The 15,654-nt window shown below is 36.1% G+C and overlaps 2 long non-coding RNA genes across 2 annotated transcripts; both read right to left on the bottom strand.

Annotated features, from left to right (window-relative positions):
- Positions 1-8,091: 8,091 nt before the first annotated feature.
- Positions 8,092-10,577, bottom strand: LOC103437170 (uncharacterized). Its single transcript, XR_011576113.1, has 2 exons — positions 9,819-10,577; positions 8,092-8,511 (listed from the first exon to the last, which is right to left on the bottom strand). It is a non-coding gene; the product is annotated as an uncharacterized lncRNA (long non-coding RNA).
- A 392-nt stretch (positions 10,578-10,969) lies between these two features.
- Positions 10,970-12,352, bottom strand: LOC114824823 (uncharacterized). Its single transcript, XR_011576112.1, has 3 exons — positions 12,293-12,352; positions 11,882-11,980; positions 10,970-11,277 (listed from the first exon to the last, which is right to left on the bottom strand). It is a non-coding gene; the product is annotated as an uncharacterized lncRNA (long non-coding RNA).
- Between the last annotated feature and the right edge of the window lie 3,302 nt (positions 12,353-15,654).

Here is a 15,654-nt window from a genome sequence, read left to right as displayed (position 1 = left end):
GTAGATGCCATGTAATTAGGGTTTGTGTGATTTTTCAACGATTTCCATAGAGCTTAATGGGTTCTTACTTGTTTAAATCCATCTAGATGCCATAGAGGGTTAACATGTAAGGATACTTTTGATGCAACCAAATGCCATGGCCATTGAATAATTTAGGGAAAATCGATCATCAATATTGGAGAACTACTTGAGCATAACATATTAAGGGAATTAAGTAGGATTGGTTACGGTGAATTCGGATGCCTTAGGTCTTATTTTCTTATGTTTTAATTTTATTATTTCATGCATTTAATTTAAAGTCATATTTCATATTTTAGTTTAATATCAAAGTTTCATAACTTTTCCATTAAAGCTTCTCCACTATGATTTGTTTCAATTTAGTTAGTAAGATTTTAGAATCAATTCGATCTCTGCGGGACGATATCCGTGCTTATATGTTATACAATCATCTAATTCGTATACTTACGAGCACTAAAATTCGAGACTTAATGAGTTTAATTTTGTTATCTAATTTACGCAACAACTTTTGACAACTATTGCATGTCAATTGGGATTGAAGTTGAACATCTCGTACCCCATGTTCACACCCAGAACGGCCTGGCAAAAGCTTTCATAAAGCGTCTTCATTTGATAACTCGGACTTTGGTTATGCGAACCAAACTACTAGTATCTGCCTAGGGCTTGCAATATTGCACACAATTATGTTGGTTTGCCTGAGGCCCACTGCTACCCAACCTCATTCACCATTGTAGTTGGTTATTGGATAAGAGCCCGACGTCTCGCATTTACATGTGTTTGGGTGTGCAGTGTATGTGTCAATAGCAGCTCCACTACATACCAAAATAGGTCATTGGAGAAGAATGGGAATCTATATCGGTTATGCAATTATTCGCTACTTAGAGTCATTGACAGGAGATCTCTTTACCACACATTTTGCGGATTGTCACTTTGATGAGACAATCTTCTTGTCGTTAGGGGGAGATAAGAATGCTAACGTTCATGTATAACGTCGCGAATTGTTATGGTATGCTCCCACTATGTCTCATTTAGATCCCCATACTGCTCAGTTTAAAACTGAAGTTTGACATATTCTAGATCTTCATAGCATCGTTCAAAGCATGTCAGATACTTTTACTGATCTAGCAAAGGTGACGAGATCACATTGTAAACATGAAAATTTCGTATCGAATGAAACGAGAACACGTGTACAAAGTGGTTTTGCATTGATTTGAATTTGTAGGTTACAATCTCTGTTGACAATTTTCCTCTCATTCAGTCTTCAAATTTGATGTCGATGCGTAGGTTGTTGATCCAAGGGTCACGATGACTTGATCTCAGACAAACAATTGAATGATTGCTTCAAGTTTTAAGCTTGAAACAATGTGTGGATAGTCTTCACCTCTAGGTTTGCGTATGACATGTAGCAAAGGTGATGTTGATGTGGGATTTTGTTGATTCAAGGGTCTTGGTGACTTGATCTTGACTCGAATATCGTTACAAGTTTTAAGCTTGCAACAAAGTTTTGAAAGAATCGGCACAAGTGCTTGTTGATTCTTCAAGGGAATACTTCAGCTGTGGTCGAAAGAAAGCTTCGGCTTTGGTTGTATGTTCTTCGAAAAGAGCTTTGGTAGCATATTAGTCTTCAATGATTTGGCAGAAGTTCTCATTTTGTGAAAATTTCGGCCCTTCAATGTAGAAATTGTCGACCTTGAATTTAGAAATTATCGACCTTGAATGTAGAAATTGTCGACCTTTATGCTTGTCGTGGGACCTTATATTTATAGACTTTCAAAGCCACACCTTTGGATGGATTTGGGCTTCATTTGTATCTTGATTCATCTATGGGAGAATTAAGCATGTTTTGTGTCTTAATTTCAACCACTTTCCCTTGTTTAGCCGAAATCTATAAGGCTTGTTGCCGATTTTGTGAGCAATCTTCAATTTCTGCTTGTTTTGTGAAGATGCTTTAGATTTCTTTCCGGTTTTTGGAGCAATTTACATCCCTTACCGATTTTAAAGGATTTCTTCCCCTTTTTGCCGAGTTTTGGGGAAGTTTTATTCTTCCTTTGCTTGATTTGTGCCACATGTCATTGATACCTTGTCCATTTGTGATGAGTCATATGCCACGTGGAGATTTGTTATGCATCATTTGCATGCAACGAAATTTACATGTCTACAAATGCCCCCACTTCAAGGCGCATTGTAGGCATGTGCTTGTCACATGTAAGAAACGTGTTTTGAAGCCTTTTAGTGTGAATGTTCTAACTCAAGGGCCGTCAAGACTTGATCTTGATTAACTTGCTTCTTTAAGGGCCAAAGAGGCGTATTTCCTAAATTGACATGATGAATTCCGTCTAAGGCCGTTGAGGCATATTTCTTGAATGAAACATTTCTTCAAGGGCCATAAAGGTTTGATCTTGAAAGAAAATGAAATTTTTCTTCTTCAAGGGCCGTTAAGGCTTGATAATGAATTTTTTTTCTTTAAGGGCCGTAGAGGCTTGATCTTGAAAGAAATGAATTTTTTTCTTCAAGGATCGTAAAGGCTTGATCTTGAAAGAAATGAAACTTTTCTTCAAGGGCTATAGAGGCTTGATCTTGAAAGAAATGTAATTTTTTTTCTTCAAGGACTGTAGAGGCTTGATCTTGAAAGAAATGAATTTTTTCTTCAAGGGCCGTTGAGGCGTATTTCTTGAATTGAAATGATGAATTTCGTCAAGGGCCGTTCAGGCTTGGTCTTGAATGAAATGAAAATTTTCTTCAAGGGCCATAAAGGCTTGATCTTGAAAGAAAATTTTGGAAATGGATAAATCGGTACATACTTATTGTGCATATTGACTTTCCATAATTTTGACAAAATACATTTGGTGTATTTTGAGACTTGGATTTTTTTTCTTTTTGGTTGTGGGAAAAATGTTTTTCCTTCCTTAGGTAGGAACTTCCTTCAATTTTGGTAATAATGGTGATTTCCTTCAAGGTTTTGGAAAGCTTTGGTGATTCCCTTCAAGGTTTTGGAAAAATTTATTACTTGTCCTTGGGTAAGTAGGATTTGCATTTTTTTTTCTTTCCCTTTTCTCTCCTTTTTTCGGCCAAGAGGGTGTTTTCCCCTTTGGCTTGGGAAACTTGAAGGCTTATCCTTGCTTTGGAGGGATTACCTTTTATATTTTGGCAAGGAGAGGTACTTTCCTTTGATGTTTTGGAAATTTTGAAGCCCATTCCTTTTTTTTTTTTTTTTTTTTTTGGTTTCCTTTTCTTTTCTTTGCTGATTTTGTTGTAAAAATGGCATGCTTCTTTCCCTTTGTGGCCGAAATCACCTTGCCATTTTTTCTTGGAATTTGCTTCCTCCTTTTGGTTGGAATGTACTTCCTACTTTTGAGTTTCCTTTTGCTATTGGTTGTGCATTCTCCCTATGGCATTAGGAAGCAATTGACCCTTATTTATAGGACAATTGGGTGTGTTTTTTTTGGCACACAACCCTTGCCATGCACTGCCACTATGCATGCTGCCGTGCTTTGTTGCTTGTTGCTGATTGGTGCCGTGAGTTTCAATGCTTGGTGCTTGTTACAGTGTGTCACTTTTTACCACGTGGTGCTGTGCAAAAGGCTGCAGCGATGTTATGCTGTATAGTGTCTTTTGGTCATAGCTTTCCCTTGGTGGTGATGTTGTCGTGCAGTGCAACAAATTGCTTGCATAATCGCTGCGGGGTTGCCTAGTGCAATTGCGTAGCATTTTGGTTTTCTTTGCTACTATAGCGTGCTTTGAAGGACCATCTTGTAGCTTCCCTCTTTGCTGTGCTACTCAAGCTTTGTGGCTGATTTCTTTTTATCGTTGTGACTTTGTCATCGTCATCCATCTGCCACCAAATTTGCCTATTTGATAACATGCTAAAGTTCTATATGATTCGTGTGGGTGATGATGCGAACCTTTATTGACCACTCCCAACTACTATAACATATTTGTTTTGCTCATGTTTGGAGTGACCTTGAGTTGTAGGGTGGAGTTAGTGGTTGTGTGATGGGTTTGGAAAGTGATGGCCTGATGGGCGTGGTGGTGACCGTTAATTAGTGAAGCTATGCTTTTATGACCTTTCATAGATGTAAACTCGAAAATTTTGTATCGAATGAGACAAGAACACGTGTACAAAGTAGATTTGTATAGATTTGAATTTGTAGGTTACATTCTCTGTTTACAACTTTCCTCTGATTCAGTCTTCAAATTTGATGTAGATGAGTAGGTTGTTGATCCAAGGGTCATGATGACTTGATCTCGGACGAACGGTTGAACGATTGCTTTAAGTTTTGAGCTTGAAATGATGCTTGGATAGTCTTCACCTCAAGTTTAAGGCTGCAGCAAAGGGAGTGTTGATGTATAATTTCGTTGATTCAAGGGTCTCGGCGACTTGCCTATTTTGTGAGCAATCTTCAATTTTTGCTTGTTTTGTGAAGATGTTTTAGCTTTCTTTCCGGTTTTGGGAGCAATTTGGACCCCTTGCGGATTTTAAGGAGATTTCTTCCTTGTACCAAATTTTGGGAATGTTTTACACTTCCTTTGCTTGATATGTGCCACATGTTATTGGTGACTTGTTCATTTGTGATGTGTCATATGCCACGTGGAACTTTGTGATGCATCATTTGTACGCAACGAAATTTACATGTCTACAATAGATTTTGGAGACAAAGTAATAACATAAATTTAACTAGGGCTTAACGAATGTGAAATTTTCAATAAGTTGGATATGTATTTGGAATGCTTAATTATAAATGTTGAGACCAATTCGAAATGATACTAAAAGGTTGAGGGTTTTAGGTACTTAATCCTGAATTTAAATATATCAAACTGAACATTTCTAACACTAAATGAATCAAATGGTTAAATAATTTTTAATTATAAAATTTAGAGAGGCTGACATATAATTATTTTATTATTAGAATAACTATGTGGATAAAAATCAAGTGACCTTGATAAAAATTAAAAAAGAATAAAGTTTTAATCAATGTAATAGAAAATCAGGGATGCAAACTTGATTTAAATTAGGGAACTTTAACGAAAAGCACCCGGTACTGTTCACTTTAATGAAAAACCACATTTTTACACTAAAAAGTCAATCCTGGTACTATTCACTTTACCCTTTATTTTGTCCTTATCATTAAAACTCAAAGTTTTCAAGCCATTTTCATTAGTTTTCCTTTTAAATTATCTACTAAATAGTGTTGAAAGTGGGCTTGAATATATATAGGTCTCTTTTAACTTTTTATTAGCTACAGCGAGAAATGATAATTTCCTCGTTAAAAGTCCCCATCTATAGAGAGATTTTTTTTTCCTCGTAAAATAGTTTAATTTCTCGTTGAAGTGAACGCAAAGTAAACTGATCAAAATTGGGTTAGTTAATTGTTAGCCCATCGTAAAGTTAAGCACACACCCTTCCCCTTAGTGTAGATATTATCGTTTGTTCAAACAAAAAATTGGGTTAGTTAAGCAGGGACTGAATAATATCCTCACTAAAGTGTCCTATAGCGATGAAATTATTTTTTTCTTGCCGAAGATTTTTTCACTAAAAGACTACTTTATTGTAGTGAAATATTATATTTTTGTTGAGTTTAATACTTATTTAGAGGTTGCTCATTGTGCATCCTAGTTCATTCTTCCATCCCCTTATAGTAGAATATCTCTATTTGCTTTTAGTGTAGAATATCATGGTATTAAAAGAAAAGGTCTGAATATGTGCTTTGCTCGGTAATATGAATATTTTCCCTACATTCAATGTCGCTGATCTGTTCGAGTATCACCCCTTTGATGGAGAGATTTTTCAATGTGATCGGAACATGGAGTGGTACATCACGTGTCATTATTGGTAAGATATATATGTGTTAAAAAGTTAATAACTTAAAAAAATACAATTTTCCACTACTTATATAAAAACACGTGGTGTACCACCCGTGTTCCCCTCACAATGAAAAATTTATCCTTTCGTTGGTGTACGAATCACATTTTTGTATCCTTTTTGCATTCATATAAGGGTTGGTGTACTGTACCCATAGTTTTTCATTCTCAACTAGCAATCAACAGTTATCTTGATTTCTCTCATTGAGAGTGCTCTTATCCTTGGGTTCAAGTCTTCGCTAGTTGGATATGACCGTGGTCTGAAATATCCATAATATCCCGATATTTCCATCGAAATTTCCGTGTTTTTGGATTATCGATATTTTTTTGGACTACCGATATTTCCGATATCATCGATATTTTAGACCTTGCTAAGTCACTCAAGTATCTTACCATGCAATGTATAAAGTGTAAACTATTGTACTAATTCATTATATATAAATGATTAAGGTGTGTTTAAACTTCTTTCATTAATTACTTCATATTTTCTACACTCACAATGTTTGCCAGCTCGCTATATAATCAACTTAAATCAGTTATATCTATCATGCAATGCATTTCCTTCCAATTTTTTTGTGATAAACTAATAGATAATTGACTAAATAAACATCTTGCAAAGTTTCAATAAAAATTTCCAAGTTTTTCTTACAATTTCCGTGGTTTTTATTCAATTTTTATCGATATCGATAATATCCCGATATTTCTATCGAAATTTCCGTGTTTTTAGACTACCGATATTTTCGATATCATCGATATTTAATACCTTGGATACGACGATATCCTTCTAGTTTTTGCTTCCCTTCTACATCAGCTTCTGGTAGTTGGGCTCTTATCACTCGTTGAATTTGCATCACCTCTCCTTTCTTGGGGTTTGTTATTGTATCAACGAAAATGATTGTTCTTTCATTGGTTTCACAATTAACCAGACGGCCAAACAAAAAAGAGAGGCTGACAGACTCACTAAAGTTTGCGGTTAATAGTAATTGTTCGGGTAAATTACACAAAACTACCTCAACTATTAGGTCAGTCACAGTTTCATAACCCATCTTTAAAAAATGTCAATGTCATATCTCATCTACAAATTTATTACAATTTCATACCTTCTGTTAGTTGTTTATCAATTCCTTCGTTAAATGCTGACGAGGCTCAAGGCGGGACCCACTCTCTATTAAAAAACTAATTAAATATTAACTAAATATTAAAAAATTAAAATAAAATAAAAACCAAAAAAAAACCAAACCCACACCCAAATCCCCTTCCCCTCTTACACACCCATCACCCTCCTACCTTCTATCCACCGTGTCCCACCCAACCCTCCTCTTTCCTCTCCCTCATCATTCTATCTCCCCAATTCGATTCTCTCTCTACCCTCCTCTCCTCTCTTCTCCTATCCTACACCCAAATCTTCACCTCCTTCCGAATCCCATCCCAAGGTTTTGCTAAACAAAAACCGAAAACGATCTGCACCCATGAATTTCTTCAAGTCAATCTTCTTTGACGACCCCCTTCCCTCCAACGATCTACACCCGAACGTCCAAAACAACGGCGTCGACCCGAACTCGGACTGGGAACGGGACCATAGTCTGCGTCCAAATTATAGCACAGGGGCGTGGAGCTTCGAAGGTCTGATTTGCAACGATGTCTGAGTCTATCATCTAGAACTACCGTCGCGATCTCAAGGAGTTCGGGTCCGAGTTGAAGAAGGAGACGGCGGTGATCTGGGAGGTTGCTTCGCGCGCCATCAAGGATCTTCCTGATTCGCTCGAGGCCAGTGTGTCAATGGCTCATGATAAGAGATTAAGTAGCAGTGGGGTGGTGAAGATGGAGGAAGAAAGGCGACGGTGGGGTGGTGAAGGAAGGTTGGGGGGGACACAGGTGGATGGGGAAGAACCGAAGAAGGGTTGGTTTTTTATTTTTTATTTTTTATATTTAATTAATTTTTTAATAAAAAGTGGGTGCCGCCTCAAGTCACGTCAGCATTTAACGGAGGAATTGACAGACAACTGACGGAATGTATTAAATTGTAATAAATTCGTAGATGAGGTATGACATTGACATTTTTTAAAGATGGGGTATGAAACTGTGACTGGCCCAATAGTTGAGGTAGTTTTGTGTAATTTACCCTAATTATCCTGAAATGTTTTGAGATGCCGTAATTTTATTCAGCACGCCCCTTTGGAGGACAATGTAGGTTCTTCCCTATCTCCCGATATGTTCTCCATTATCAAGTGAATCAAATTAGAATAAATAAATACAAGTCTCTGCAAGCATTAAACAACAGATTCACTGTCCAAAAAATAACAAATTAAACCCTAATGATTTCATATGCCAAGATGAAGTAGACAACGATCCCGATGGGGTTAAGCGGAGAAGCAGAACTACTAGCACCACTTAAAGGTGAAGTAGGAGGCGGGGTGGGCGGAAGCTGTTGGAGGACGTTGACGGAAACCTTCAAGCCTCCAAAGCAATACCCGCCACTGCTGAGGAAGTAATATGTTTTTGCTTGTGTGAGTATGAAGACATCGCGTCCCGCACCACCTGTTATGTTTTTAATGAAGCCGGTGTCGATGCAGTTCTCATAATTTGTCTCGTTCACTTCCAGTACATTAAATCTGTGCTTTTCGTATCCAAAATCTAATAACAATTAAACATGATACCAAATTATTTCTTAAAAATAATATCCTCAATTTGTATTCTATGGTTTCATATGAATACACTGGACAGGCATCTTCACACCAAATTTATCTTAACTTTTCCATAAATCAAAATTTTGACCTTGCGACCTAGCGGACTTATATATAGTCGTAACATGACATTTCAATCATTCGAATTTCAAACAATTTTGAAATTTATTTTTTCTTTTTCTATTTACAAGAGAAATGAACCCAGATACAATCCAACACTTGCTAAAATGCCTAAATATTTAAAAATAATCATGATACAATCCAGATTATTAGGTTCCTAGGTTTCGAAATTTTGTTCGACGTAAACGCCTAAAGATTTCATCAAGGCATCCACCTAAGGATAGGCTAGCTAGGGAGAAAATAAGGGAAACAAATCAAGGAAATTAATTAAGGGACGAGTAGACAAAGAAAAAAGAAAATCAATTATGGACAAAATATAGGCGCCATGTGGTTAATTGTAGGTAGAGTAAGTTGATTTTAATGGGTAGGGATAAAATCCCTCCCTTTTATGCCAAATTTAAGGGAATAAAAAATAAAAAACAAACTAACTTGCGATATCTCCTCATTCCATAAGGATCAACAATTTCTAAATCTCGAATTGTGTGGGTGGTAAAGAATATCTAATTCTGTTTTAAGAATTCATATCGGCTCCCGAAAGCTTAGGATCGACCTAATTTAGAAGACATGTTTACTTATAAGAGTAATAATTAAATCGTTTTGATTCTTGAGGTTTTTTGTGTAAAATAGGGGTAACTCTTTACTCTTCACATTTCTTATGTTTACTAACACATAAGAAATTGTGAAAGTATAAGTTTCCTCTTGAAATCCTTAAAAGTACCTAAAAATCAAAAATCATATCAACCGCGGATTTCCTTTCCTTACTTTCCGTATTTCTAAGTTCGCCAATTCATTCCTTCTCCAAATGTAAACGCCAAGCTTTTTCTCAAGAAAAATGACTTTAGGCCGGGAAAAAAAGTTGTGCAAATTAAAGAAAATACAACTGTTGAGTCTGTTTCGGCAGAAAAATGGCCTTCTCAAGTCTAAATGTTTTTATTTTTTTAATCTTCAAGTTCAACTGCAAAGCCAGAGAAAAAGGGAAGAGAAGGCCAAGGGATATCAGATATATAGCTTTAAGAACACCTTGTTAATTATTAAATTAATTATAGTTTTCCTAGGAAAAGACTGATGATGATGATGATGATATTAAGAAAGAGAGAAATAAATTTTAAAAAATAGTAGATCAGTAGTAGTACTTACAGAGCCCATCACCAACGTAAAATGTTTCATGAGAAGACCAGTCTGAGAGGTTAACGCCTGGTTTCCAATTAATCTTGCTTCCTCCGACGTCATGTCTGCTGACCTTGGCCGCTGCTCTCATTGTTATCATCACCGCTACTATTGCCAGCAACACCGGCACTACTACCCTCGATCTCAGACGAGTCAAGCCAAAACCAAAACCGAAACGCTCCATCATCACAACTCTAACACACACACACACACTCTCTCTCTCTCTCTCTCTCTGAACTTTTTTCTTCTGATTTTGTCTCTTTCTTATGAGGAACGGGATACATGCATTATGGACTGTTTGTTTCTGGCAAAAAAAGTTGGCTTGAGGCAGTCAGTATGGGGCTGTCAATGTGTAATCTCATTTATGTGAATTGTAATTATCCTCAATCCATTGATTTAAAGGAAAACTAATGAAAAGGGTTTGAAAACTTTGAGTTTTAATGATAAGGACAAAATAAAGGGTAAAGTGAATAGTACCAGAATTGACTTTTTAGTGTAAAAATGTGGTTTTTCGTTAAAGTGGTGCTTTTCGTTAAAGTTCCCTTGATTTAATTCCAACCAAAGAAGAAAAATTCCTTTTCTGGATTTACGAGAATTCAGTGCACCTATCACATGCAAAATTAATGCTGTTCTAATTAAAATGAAAATTCTTTTTTAATACACGCCATACACTAATTTTTTTAACCTTTTATTTGTACCCATAATTTATTTATAATGAACCCTTTTTTTTTTTTTACAAATGTACCCACTAGTAAAAAAAACACTTTGCGCGACGTACGTACATTCGTCGCGCAAAGTCAAAACTCGTTGCGCAAGGGTTTGCGCGACGTACCTTCGTCGCGCCATAACCGTCGCGCCAAGGCAGTGACGGTAGGGTTTGCGCGACGAAGAAATAACATGCGTCGCGCAAAGTCACTTTGCGCGACGTACACCTACGTCGTGCAAGGTCACTTTGCGCGACGCGCGTCGTACGTCATGCAAAAATACTTTGCGCGACGCACATCCGTCGCGCAAACCCTTTTTTTTTTATTTAGTGAAAAATAATTTTTTTTGTTTTAGTGAAATTTTGTTTTTTAAATTTTTTTGATAAATATTGTAATTAAATTCTAAAGAATAATTAATTAACCAAGCAAAAATATTTAATTATAAAATATATGAAAATGTATATACAAGATGTCCAAACAAAAAGAAAAAACTACAAGTGAACTAAGTTTAATACATCAGGCTACTGGGTATCGGCAGGGCAAGGTGGCTTTAAGGTCGAAGGTGGAGTAAGATGAGGTGCTGGTAGCGAGATTTGGAGGTCCGACATCTGTATGGCTTGTACAAGTTCTTGCACCCTCCCGACACAGGTCTTCATCTCCTCGCCTTTGGCCCTCAGCTGCGCCTTCATCTGCTCATCCTCGGCCCTCAGCTGTGTCACTTCCGCCTTCAATAAAACACAAATACCAGAAGATGGTTCATATCGATAAAACACAAATACCAGAAGCAAATGAAGAGCAAAAGTGAAGGCAGCCCTAAGTCTGTCAAGTGGGCAAAGGGTGCTTTACTTTTACTATCTAGGGTTTTAAAACACAGGCTGCCGGCTCCAGCAGGCGCATTAGTCTTTTAGTTTCCTTGTTCTACAAGAATTATTTAATTCTTCTTTAAGGATTTTAGGTTTAAGTCTTTATAATTTACATCCTTGTAACTCTCTGGGTACATGGTTAAAGATTAATAGAATTGCTGGAGCTTTGCTTCTCTCTAGGTTTGTGTGATGCAACCTTACCCTAGGAGTGATTCCTAGGAACCCCACGGGTGTGATGTTAATAGTTTCTATCCTTTTGATCTTCCTTTATCTTTCTTTTTTTTTCAAATATTCGCTGTGCGTTCTTTCTACAACTCATAATTCAAAAAGACTCAAATCGAGATGTTGTTCATGACGTATTGGTTCTGAAAACACAAACATTACATGCATGCATCCCAATCATGTATGCTACGACCATTGCAATCATGAAAACAAGTTCAGTATTTGAAAGGATTAGATCTTTTACCTCTCCTGTACCAATAGTTAAGTCTGCGAATCCAAGAGAATCGTTGACTTGGATGTATAATTTTTGTTTTCTAGGGTTGGCCACAAGTATATCAAAATCCTGTCAGCACATACAAACACATGATTCCAAATTAGCGCATCTTATGAAACTATCCCCTGTGCCCCTCTTCTTTTCCTGTTGTTTGGTGGTTTTGAAATTGAAAATGAACTAGCTTTCACACCTGGACTTAAATACCTGCTCTAGAATTTGAACAAAGTCCTAAACTATACGAGTATGCTTTAGGAATATAATATTGACATTGAAATTAACTTGTTTCATGCAGATTTAAGACTCGCATTCAAAATTGAACACCACCCTAATCTCTTCAGTCACTAAAACAACCTATATACATGATAGAGACTCGAGACTTACATTGAATTTCGGCAAAACCCCAACTTGGAGAAGTCTGATTAGTCACTAAAACCCCAAATCAGAACCCAAACCACATATAAAATCTCTAAAGTCAATTTACCCAACCCCTAAATATATAATAATAATAATGATTCTAGTAGAAATTCCAATCCATTACAACAAAACAAAGAGCTAAAACAACAAAACACAAAATACCAGATATTGCTGGATGTAGATATCCAAAACAGCGGCACCCATCAATTGATCTAATTACGTATCCATTCCCTATCCATGGCATACAAAGTATGTACTCCCTGTTTACATGTTATAAAACATTTAGTAGACCTGCAATCCAAATTAACAAACCTAATTGTTGTATACACTAAGCTCTCCAACTGAAAATGTTTAATTAAATTTTCCAACTTAAAACCCTAAATTAAATCCTACAAATTGAAATAGTAGAAACAGAATTAGAGAGAAGGAAGAAATCACTGACCTTCAAGTTGTTGAAAGCTCTGATGGGTGTTTCTTTTCATCCAGCCCTAAAAACAGAACCCACAATTGTAATATAATATCCAATCATAGGTCAAGAATCAAATTAACCCAGCCGTGTATAGAAAAATTGAACAAATTTAGACATGTATATGTATGTATATTCCAGTAAAAAAGATTGAAATGCACTGAACCCTAAATTGCAAAACTACGTCAGACTGATTGAAGAAGAGAAACAGAGAGGGAGTGGGACGGAGATTCGAGATTCGCGTCGGCTGCCCGTCATTTAGAACGAGAGGGAGAGATGAGCGAGAGGGAAGAGAGAGGTCTATGGGACAGAAAGAGGAGATGCAGGACTATGGGAAGAGAGAGATCTACGGGAAAGAAAAAGGAGATGCAGGTATACGGGAGAGAAAGAGCGAGAGTGAAGAGAGAGGAGATGCAGGTCTACGGGTTCAAGGTTGACAAACATGGAAAATTGAAAAAAAAAAAAAAGCGCCTATTTTTCACTATTGCACCGCCAAAATTTTCACAACTAGCGCGACGTAGGCCTACAATTTGACGTTGCGCAAAACGGTTTTGCGCGACGACCACATTGAGACGTCGCGCAAGGTAAATTTTTTTTTAAATAATATTATAAAAATTACTGAAAATGTGACTTTACTCCTTTCAAATTTAATTTTTTTTTACATAAACCCCACAATAATATATTTTTCTAACAAAAACCCACAATAATTTTTTTTACATATATATCATTCAATTTCTTAAGTGTTATAAGTACAAAATAAATAAATGAAAATGTACTTTAAATACATATACCATTGATTTTGATGGAAAACGTATTGTACGAAACTAGTTTAAACGATCCAACTGTCAAACTTGTTTGTATATGCTTCGAGATCGCATACGCTAAAAATAGCAAAAAAAAAACATTCAGAGATCAAGTAACGGGATAAAACTTTTCGACGGTTATAAACGAAAAATCACGATTTAACGGTTATTTTAACTTCGATTTTGATGATTTTTTACAGCTACATTCTTTAACCCTATATGAATACAATGAACTAATTCGATCATCAATTTAAAACATTTACACAAGTGAATACCACAAAATCTTATGTTATAGTTGATGAAAGTATTAATAAATTCCAAGTGTTAGTGAATCTATCGTTTTGTTGGGAAACACATTGTACGAAAACTAGTTTGAACGATCCAACCATCAAACTTGTTTGTATATGCTTCGAGATCGCATACGCCAAAAATCGCAAAAAACAAACATTTAGAGATCAAGTAACGAGACAAAACTTTTCGACGGTTATAAACGAAAAACCACGATTTTGACGGTTATTTAAACTCCGATTTTGATGATTTTTTACAGCTACACTCATTGACCCTAAATGAATACCACAAACTGATTCGATCGTCAATTTAAAATATTTACACAAGTGGGTACCACAAAATCTTATGTTATAGTTGATGAAAGTAGTAATAAATTCTAAGTGTTAGTGAATTTATCGTTTTGATGAGAAACGCATTGTACGAAACTAGTTTGAACGATCCAACCGTCAAACTTGTTTGTATATGCTTCGAGATCGCATACGTCAAAAATTGCAAAAAACAAACATTCAGAGATCAAGTAACGAGACAAAACGTTTCGACGGTTATATACGAAAAATCACGATTTAACGGTTATTTTAACTCCGATTTTGATGATTTTTTACAGGTACACTCTTTAACCCTATATGAATACAATGAACTACGTCGTGCAAAGTCAATTTTTTTTTTTTTGGCCCTTTTGCTTATAAGTACAAAATAAATAAATGAAAATGTTCTTTAAATACATATACCATTGATTTTGATGGGAAACGTATTGTACGAAACTAGTTTAAACGATCCAACTGTCAAACTTGTTTGTATATGCTTCGAGATCGCATATGCCAAAAATAGCAAAAAAAAAACATTCAGAGATCAAATAACGGGATAAAACTTTTCGACGGTTATAAACGAAAAATCACGATTTAACGGTTATTTTAACTCCGATTTTGATGATTTTTTACAACTACATTCTTTAACCCTATATGAATACAATGAACTAATTCGATCATCAATTTAAAACATTGACACAGTGGATACCACAAAAGAAAAAGGATAAGCAAAAGGGACACAAAAAAAAAAAAAGGAGTTTGCGCGACGTAGGTACAACTGCGTCGCGCAAAGACGTTTTGCGCGACGCAGAAATACCTTCGTCGCGCAAACTCCTTTTTTTTTTTTTTTGGGGCCTTTTTGCTTATAAGTACAAAATAAATAAATGAAAATGTACTTTAAATACATATACCATTGATTTTGATGGGAAACTCATTGTACAAAACTAGTTTGAATGATGCAACCGTCAAACTTGTTTGTATATGCTTCGAGATTGCATACGCCAAAAATAGCAAAAAAAAAACATTCAGAGATCAAGTAACGGGACAAAACTTTTCAACGGTTAGAAACGAAAAATCACAATTTAACGGTTATTTTAACTTCGATTTTGATGATTTTTTACAGCTACACTCTTTAACCCTATATGAATACAATGAACGAATTCGATCATCAATTTAAAACATTGACACAAGCGATACCACAAAAGAAAAAGGATAAGGAAAAGGGCCAAAAAAAAAAAAAAAAAAGGACTTTGCGCGACGTAGGTACAACGGCGTCGCGCAAAGACAATGCAAGAACCAAAACCAAAAAAAAAACTTTGCGCGACTAAGGTGGGCGTCGCGCAAAGCTGTTTTGCGCGACGCATAAACTTCTGTGTTGCGCAAAGCTGTTTTGCGCGACGTCCACCTTCGTCGCGCAAAGTTAGTCGCGCAAAGGTCGTTGGCGTGACGTTTTGTGTTTTCCGTCGC

Source organism: Malus domestica, chromosome 15 (genome assembly GCF_042453785.1).
Source record: "Malus domestica chromosome 15, GDT2T_hap1".
Taxonomy (NCBI): Eukaryota; Viridiplantae; Streptophyta; class Magnoliopsida; order Rosales; family Rosaceae; genus Malus; species Malus domestica.
The sequence above is the reverse complement of the archived record's forward strand: the minus strand, read 5'-3'. Positions and strand labels throughout refer to the sequence as shown.